The sequence below is a fragment of the Prinia subflava genome, chromosome 2, assembly GCF_021018805.1.
Source record: "Prinia subflava isolate CZ2003 ecotype Zambia chromosome 2, Cam_Psub_1.2, whole genome shotgun sequence".
Lineage (NCBI taxonomy): Eukaryota > Metazoa > Chordata > Aves > Passeriformes > Cisticolidae > Prinia > Prinia subflava.
The window spans coordinates 39,329,449-39,338,791 of record NC_086248.1 but is presented as its reverse complement, the minus strand read 5'-3'; positions in this window follow the sequence as shown (position 1 = coordinate 39,338,791).

Here is a 9,343-nt window from a genome sequence, read left to right as displayed (position 1 = left end):
CACAAATGAGACCTGAGGACATTAACCCTCTCCTCAAGCGAGAGGAAAAGGAGGGAGACATGGAAAGATACAGCATGAAACTACAGTCAGTGAAGAGAGAGAGAGAGAGTAAAAGTCATAGGTGGGAGGAAAATTGAGAAGTTGCCTAGTTTGGACTGGACTTGTGAGGCCATGGAGAATGGACTAAAATATCCCTGTAACTTATAGAATACTTTTAGGGGAGATGCAAGTTCTAGTCATAGCTATGAGCTGATGTAGCTGTGATCTAATGGAGAATTTGAACAGAGGAAGATAGAGAGGAAGAGATATGAAGTCCTCTGCCCCCAGGGAAAAAGAAGACCTCTGTTTCTTGAGATGAAGATGAAGAGAACCTTTGTTTTATGCTAGAACAGTCATCCTTAAACTGTACCCTACTAATCTGATGTGGCCCATGAGTGCAGCTGTGGGAAGGCTGCCCAATGGGAGGGATTTCATAGTTTGCAGAATTCCCCGACAGGTGCAGATTCATGACATGGAAGCCACCAGAGAACTGTTTCTTGTGGCAATGTCTCCATGGGAGTTCTAAGAGAGGCTCCTATCCCTAAGAACTGATGAAAGACTATTTTAAAGTGGTGGAACTGCCTGAAAATCTCAGGTTTTGTCTCTCTATGTTGTTAGTGGGAAATGGAACACTTGTAGGGGGGGAGAAGGGTTTTGAAGGTTTTATTCTGATTCTTATGAATTTTTTCTTTCTTGTAGTTCTGTTAATAAATCTGTCTTTATATCCTTTAAATTTTGAGCCTGCTTTGCTTTTCTCCTAATCCTATCTCACAGCAGAAAAAGAGTAAATAATTCTAGGAGACACTCAAACCACTACACTAATTTTGAGAAACACAAATTGGCAAAACGTGAAACCACTACTGTATGTTAGAGTGACAAGAAATGTGATTCACTGTAACCAGTGAAGAATTCATGGACTATTTAGATGTAAACATTATGGTAAGATTTTTTTTTTTTTAATTTCTTGCCAGTACAATATAGTTGCTTTTGAGTGGAAGGCTTTAAAGGTAAATGACAAAATTCCACTAAAATCTTGAACCATATCACAAGTATATGCTATATTTGTGCTGCAGATAAAATATTCCATTAGTATTATAGATTTAATTAATATTATATATGAAATATTTCATTAATACTGCAGAAGATGTCATGCAAGACAGGTTTTCATCTCTACAGAGAAATCCATTCAGAGATTTCACCAGAACCATAACTAATGTATAGCCAGTCATAAGAGAGTCTGCAGTAGCCCTTCACTCTTTCAGTCTGGAGATATCATAGCAAAATAGAAATACCTGATAAGAATACAAGGTTTACATGTTAAGCTGCTGTAGAACACAGAAGCTGGCAAGATCATGTGACAATCTGTCTACCAGAGCCAGTGGCCTAAGATGATGGGGTCCAGATCTTCAAGGTCCACACAGACACTAAATAAATCTGTGCCATATTTCAAAAATTATTCTGCCTCTCTCCTGCAAAACCACTGCAAGACTGTTGTCTAGGTAAGCAATATAGATAAATGCAGATGTGGACATCAGCTTGGTAATGTAGAGACAGCCAATGAACCCAGATAGAATAAATACAAAGTAGAAAGTGATTTTGATTTTTGTTTTTGTGGAAAAACTTGTCTGCAGTACAAGTTCTGCATTTGCATGTGTGAGACTCTGTACGACAGCTGTAGCCCTAAGCTTGAGCTCCAAGTAGGATTTTAAAGTATCAGTAAGAGCCTGCAGCCTGACATCCTGTTTAATAGTGTCAGACCATAAATATTTATAAACATATACTTTTGCAGAGATGTTTTTGTACTTTTACAGAAGCTTGTTTCACCTGCACTGTAAGTCAACAACATACTCACCAGCTTCAAATTGAAATCACCATGCCTGGAGTAATACAGTAAGCCTTGCTCAGAGCAAAGTGTTGCCTAAGGAAGTTATGGGAATTCTGGATTAGACCTTGCTTATGTTCTGCCAGCTTCAGGTACAAGCAGAACAAGCTCAGGGCTGTCTGCAAAAGGTCTGGCAGATCCTGAAATTAAGCAGATTACAAGATCTTCACTAAAAGCTTAAATAATGGCTAACCCCTCATGTTTTGAGAGCAAGCATGAGACCAAACTGTATTTGGGTAACTGTAGCCTTAAGCTAGTATTTTCATTTAATTGTGGAGTGCTTGTATGTAGGCCCAGTGCTGCATTCTAAAGTGTGAATACAGCACAGGTTTACTTGAGGGTGCTTATCACGGTGTGATCAGCTGCCAACTCAGCCCCGTGCAGCTGCTCCCTCACTGCCCCCTGGTGAAACAGAGGAGAGAATTGGATGGGTAAAAGTGAGAAAACTCATGAGGTGAAATGAAAACAGTTTAACAGGTAAAGCAAAAGCCACGCACAAAAGCAAAACAAGGAATTAATTCAACATTTTTCTTTTACAGGCAGGTGTTCAGCCATCCCCAGGGAAGCAGGGCTCCATCAGGCATAACAGTGACTTGGAAAGACAAACACCATCATTCCAAATGTCCCCTACCCCTTCCTTTCCCCCCCAGATTGCTAAGCTGAGCATGACATCATATGGTAATGGATATGCCTATAGTCAGTTGGGGTCAGGTGTCTCAGCTTCCCCCAACTTCTTGTGCACCCTCAGCCTCCTCACTGGTGGGGTGGGGTAAGAATGCCTTGATTCTGTGCAAGCCCTGATCAGCAGTAATGAAATCCTGTCTTATCCTGAAATAATTCCTGTCTTATCGACACTGTTTCCTATATTCAAAATATAGGCCCATACTAGCTGCTATGAGGAAAACTGATTCCATTCCAGTCAAAACCAGCTCACCAGAGTGGTGAAGAGACTTTGGCTTAACACGCATAATTTTTCCAAATATTTTCAAGTTTTTATATATCTCAATTTTATTTTAGTGTGGAAGATCTTTTGGGGCGGTAACAATATCTATCTGTCTTTGTGTGCATGTTCAAGGTATGTATTTGTTCTTATTCTTAGATGCTCCAGGAGAAAAATAGTGAATGCATTAGAATAATAGAGGGGACGTCAAACACAGACACTGGAGGCAGAAGGCATAATATTTTTAAGAGTGTAAGGTGAAGGTAAAACTAACTTCCTGATCTAAATTCCAATAGTCCATTGTTTGTTTTCAGTGCTCATATTTGCATCATTCATCAAATATTCTCTTACTGCAGGCAGAAATCATGTGGGAAGAAGCCCTGAAATCCTTATTTTTTAGCCAAGAAAACTGTGAGAGAAATCAGTTATTCCTGAATGGATTCAGACCAGCAAACCATGCTTGTTATCTGTTGTTTTCCCCAAATTCCACAGGATATTAACCTGCTGAATGCAGATTTCAGGCATGATTAGATCCTGCTGTGCAGAGCATTGCAGCAGGGGGGGTTTGACCCTCATCTCTTCACTCCTCCCTGCCCTCCACCCTGCATTAGTGCAGGGCAGTGCATGGCAGGGCAAGGCAGAGCCTCTGTGACAATTTGGTTGTCTTGTTCTAAAGCAAGATATCTCCCAAGGACTGAATTCTCATTCCCTGAGTCTGAAGATTCAGACTGCTTTGCTCCTGGGGCAGCACAACTGCATACTGCTAGCTATTCCGGCTCACAATAAATTGACAGTCTCACCCTCAAAAATGCTGGATTTTCTCAAGGTGAAAAAAATACTGCTGGAGAAAAGAGGGGCACGTTTCAAAGTCCTGTAAATAGCTTGCTCTGTTAAACTTGGTGGAACTTGACTTCTAACATGGGTTCAAGATTTTGATATTTTGGCAGAAATGAGCCTTAAAGTTCAGCCATAGTGAGTTCATTGTTCCTTTTATTTTCTCTCCAGGTTTCACAGCAGGGAAAAATGAAATGGCTGTGAAATCTTGTTAGCTATCTGAAGACCATCTGTATTTTCTTAATGAATGCTGCACTCCTCTTGGAACCATGAAATATGCAACATTGTATGTTGACTCTAAACCAAATTGTGTGGAATTGGAACTTTGCATATACCCTGAACTCTCCTTTATTTAACAGATTCTCCTGCGAAATCTACCAACGTGATATTAATCATTTAGCAGCTGCTACAAGAAGGAGCTCTTAGAAGCTTTGACATAATGTCTTGCACTGGAGTAATTACTAGGCCACAGGCACTTGGTTCTATGTAGAGAGGAATTCTGAATTTTGGCTCATTACTTTTTATGATGATTGTGTCCTTTAGTGTAAACCTTTCACTGGTTGTAAGCAGCCTTTCTATACTACAGCTATAAAACACAAGGATGGGGGAGGAAATATTATATGTGCAGCCTACCAGAAATCCTTTGAAATCCTTTGAGGAAATCTTCAAATAGTACCAAATGTTAATACAGAATAGCAGTAAAATATTCAGCTGAGTTTCACAAAAGAAGATGGATATTTCATAAGTGTCCCAGAAGACCTGTGAAATGTCAAAGCTTATAAGCCATTAAGTATTAGGCTGCTTTGATTCTGAATTCAGAATTGGTGTGCTTTAATTTTTGCATTATCATTAGCCCAATTATGCAATACACTGAGGTTTCACAGAACTTTTTAGAAACCAAAATAGCACGAAATGTGGTTGGGGGATGAGAGACATGCTGTGCCAGAGAATTTCCTCTGCTCTCACCAAAATAGTTCGTACTTAATTATATGAAAATTGTGGGATCTGGGACAGTTTCACAGCTCCTCAGAGGAGATACACATCCAAGCCACAACCTCACTCCCTCTTGGCAAAGGAGATAGGCATGAACCACATTTATACATCTACCTGACCCTGGTTTCCATTAAAAAAAGTTTGTACTACTGAGGTGAAGACCCACAGTGCATTTTCCCACATTTTCCAGTTTGGACAATGAGGGATCAGGGCTGAGAAAGGTACCACAAATAAAACTGCACTGTGAGCTAGATGGCCAGGGAAACAAAGAACTTTTTAACAAGTCCGATTAAATTCTTTGCTGTATGTACCTAACACTTGCTTGACCCCATCCACTCATTACTTGAAGAAACAGGATAGAATAATTTGACTTTATAATCTATAAATTGCTGGTTAAAAGAAACCGTCAGCTATAAATCATGTATGGAAAAGAAAAACTTACCTAAAATAAGTATTCTAATAAAAACTTTCTGGGACCATTAACTTCAGGCATTGTTACTGTTCTGTGAACGTTGCAATTAGGCATCTGCTTAACTTTGAAACATTAAATAGTCCCAGATTAAATGAACTAACTGTTTGCATATTCAACATTGATTGTAAAGCGTTTGCAAAACCACCACCACAGCAGAGACTGTAGACAGCTGCTTTTGACTATTGCTTTTTCTTATATAATTAAATGAAACTTTTCCTATTCATTTGTATTCCTGCACATGGGACCATGTCTTGGAAGAAATGCCACATTTGCATTTGCATAAGTGGAAGGTATGGAGATTAGGACATCCTACAATACCTCTGTGTAACAGGACATTTAATTCTTGAAGAGACCTTACCTTTGAGCTTGGAGAAGCTGAGGTCCAGCTGAGGAAGCTCCACAGGGATGTTCCTGTATTAAAATATCACAAAGAATGAAAAAATGAGTCACGGATTCCCTGCTTAACTATTTGACAGTGAGGGTCAATAAAGCAGTAAACAAAACTGTGGTAAGAGCTGTTTCGCTGCTTAGCAGTTCCTCCTCCTTTTCCTTCTCCCCGCTGTTTAGTCTTGAAATTCTCCTTCCCAGAACTCTCTCACAGAGCAAAAAATGCATGAAAATCAGACAGAAACCCCTGCCACATAGGACAAAGCCCACAACATTTCAGAAAATAACATAATGGCATTTTTGAGGACAAAGGAATGAGCTTTTTGCCAGGGAAAGAAGACATTACTTGATGGGAGGAGTGGGTAAGAGGAACCTGCAAATGTTTTTTGGCCAGCAGAAAGGTTATGTGAGAATATACACTTTAGGGCTAGGATCCTGCCTCATCTCAGTGCCCACTGTATTCAGGTGCAAAGACTGACAGCATACCTGGACTCCAAACCCTGAAGTTTGGAGGTCCAATCTCACACTGGCTCTAATTCAGAGCAGGGCCTGCCCAGTGCCTCTCCTGCTGCTGATAGTGCAGTCCACAGTGGCTGCAGAAAAGGAGGTGCCTCAGTGCAGCTTTGGTAGGTGTGTTCATCTCCACGGTGACTTCCCCTAAAAAGAAAACTGCTGCATTAGACAGAAATGAATTTCTGCTGTTGGGAAGCCCCTGGATTTTCTGATACACAACTTTCCAATTAGCCGTGCTGGTGTTTGCAGAACCGGGAGCTATTTCACTCTGTGTCTCCCTAGAATTTTATGCCAGTCCTTAAAAGGAGAACTTGCAAAGAAAACCTGAAGGTTTTATGAAACTTAACTTTCATCACAGACTCCAACACACAAGGATTAATCTCTTAAGTGAAACTTAAGTGTAGACAGGAGATCTGCACAGAATTACCCACCATGTTTATAACACTCTAGTATGTATAAGCTGGGGAACTGTGTCTTGGGATGTTTAGACCTTAATTTCATTTCTTGTAATATATGCACTGGTTATCCAGTGCATATCAGGTGCTTGAAGGTGGATAGGATAAGTTACAGGCTGTTTTTGAAAGCAGGAAGCAGTTTCTTAGGTTGCTTATGTGTGGGTACTGAAAGTGAAATGAAAAGTAACAACTGGAAATGACACTAGTTCAGACTGAACCAGAAAATAGCATGAAATGAGGTCTTGTCGACTTTGGTGTTTGAATGATCCTTTCTTTTTACTGTTAGGACCTTGCCATGAGCTGTAGGGGTATTGGTGCAGACCTGAGGATCTCTCCATGACCACACAAGGGGCTCCTTTGGAGTGGGATTTTTTTTGTATCTCGTAGTGATTCCATATCTTTTCTGTAGATTATTTTCAGAAATCCTGAGCATTCAGTGAAGCTAATTACAACCTGCACCTTTCCCTAAGCCCACAGGCACACATGTAGCAGACTGAGGGAGAGATTTACTTGCACATTATAGCAAGGATTTAATCTCTCATAGCGTGTTGGATGTCTGTATCTCATCTCAAAGTCAATTAAAGTTGAAGGCACTCAGGCTACTCCAAGACTGAATGAATGGAGCATAATATCTTTCATAAAGGGAAAAGAAACTCTGTATTAGCCTTAATGTTGCTTGTTTTTAGAGTTAGTGGGTTTTTTTTTTAATATCTAATTTCTGGGTTTTTTTGTAATATCTAATTGATATCTAATATCTCTTGCCCTCCTAACAACTCATTTGTAAATACTCCTGCTAACAGTATAGAATTTGGAAATGGGGTCATGAAAAGTCTTTCTATGTTAAACTGAAAGCTAGGAATTAAATCAGGCCCTTTCAAAACTAGTGATGTCGTTCTCAAGGTTACCCCTGCAGTTAAGATGATTCAGTTATTAAATCAGCTGTAATATTTCTGCCCATAAAATATCAGGTGAAATTCTATCATTCCGATTAATTGTTATTTTTTTCCGCTCAATTCACAACACTGCAAAGCCAGGCTGTTTTTAGAACTCCAATGTTTTATTCATAAATACACTTTTAAAACAATAATAAATTTTAAATGCTGCTAAAGCAAAAATCGTTCAATTTAGAAGCAGTATAACTACTTCCTTTCAACCAAAGAACTAAACAAGATTATGGTATTACTTATTTTAATGTAGTTGGAATTATCTTTCCCCACATACAATCTTTCCCCACTGATTACCTTTATTTGAAGTTACAGAAGAACAAGAAAAAAAAATAAAACTCAAGGTCCATCAAGCAGCTTTGCTTTGCATAGACTTCAGAGCACAGAGAATGAAATAGAAACCATCTCTGTAAGAGAAGAGCTTTATAATTTGAGTGAAGTACACAAAAATCAACTGCTCTGTGTTTATTGCCTCATATGCCATATGAAGGATATTGCCACTCAAACTTTTTAAATAGCTCTTTAAAATGGGATTGTTCTGTGTAGCTTGCAGCTGCTTGCAGTTTTATAAGTCTGGAGGAAATGTACAAATTATGGATAGATTTGCACCCATTCAGCTTTGTATCTCAAACATGTTTTAGAAATCAAGCCAATGTAAAAAAAAATCAGCTAGGAAAAATAAACTTGGAAAGATTTGACTTTGCCTTACAAAAATGGTATAGCAAATCAGCTAGGCTTCCTTTTTATCACCGTTAATTTATTTGAATGCAAGTTCTGAAAACTCAGTGGTTTTGATAAGGATTTAAAGACATAACATTAATAATAATGTTAGGTGACCTTTTTTCAGTGATTTATAGCAATGGCAGAAGTCAGTTCTCTAAAACTCAGTGCAGGTCCTGAAAAAGATACTTAAATTATTTCAGCCACTAGAAGTAGAGTATTTTAGTTATCACCATGCCTTCCTGCAACTTTTCTAGTATCTGTAGTAATAGTACATATTGAATCTCAAATCCCATGCTGCATTTGTCTGAGATCCAAAGCAAAACTCCAACCCCATTTTATTTAGAGAATGTGATTTTGTGTCAAGGTGAACCACAAAAATGTTTCATTTTGTAATAACTTCTTTCAGCCTTGTCTTAACTTTGTAACTGTAATTGTGGATTCTCCTAGTTTCCAAATAGCCCTAAGGTATAACTAGCCATTTCATGTTTACCCTTCAAAACTAACAAGCAGAAAGCTGTTCACATCTTGATTCTAGCCCTTGCTCCAGAAAATTGGCATTCCCAAAGAAAATCTTTCTCTACAATTTACTCTGTGTTTTACACACACCATAATGCTTTCCCCTCCCTGTGCACTCATTAATGCTCTCTGCACACTACAACAGCTCTTTGATCATTTAAGACTGAAAAGTCTGCGCAAATCAAAATGATGATATTTCATCCTGGACTTCTAAGGTAGTATATGCTTCAACTAATTTATCTGCCCAGGATTTATATATTTATGTAAATAAATTATTAATATATTTATATTATATACTTTCAGCCATTTGTCAAAACTTCATTTACAGTTAGTGAAGAGAGACAGGCACCTTCAAGTATATATTAATCCTAAATATCAAAAATACATATCTTATTAGTCATTCCATGGAGATATTTGAAAGGAGAAAGCCTAGATGTCAAGACTTAGATGTTAAACTATATGCCCAATCTTAAGACAGCTGAACTTAGGTGATATAAAATTGTACCAAAAATCTACTTGGATCCTTTGTGCTCATTCCAGCTGTGAGATCACTCGTCCCTATACATTACCACATTACTTCTTGCTTTTTATTTTTTTACTTTTCTTCCAAGCCAAATCAGTTTGGGTAAACATATTTCCAGCCAA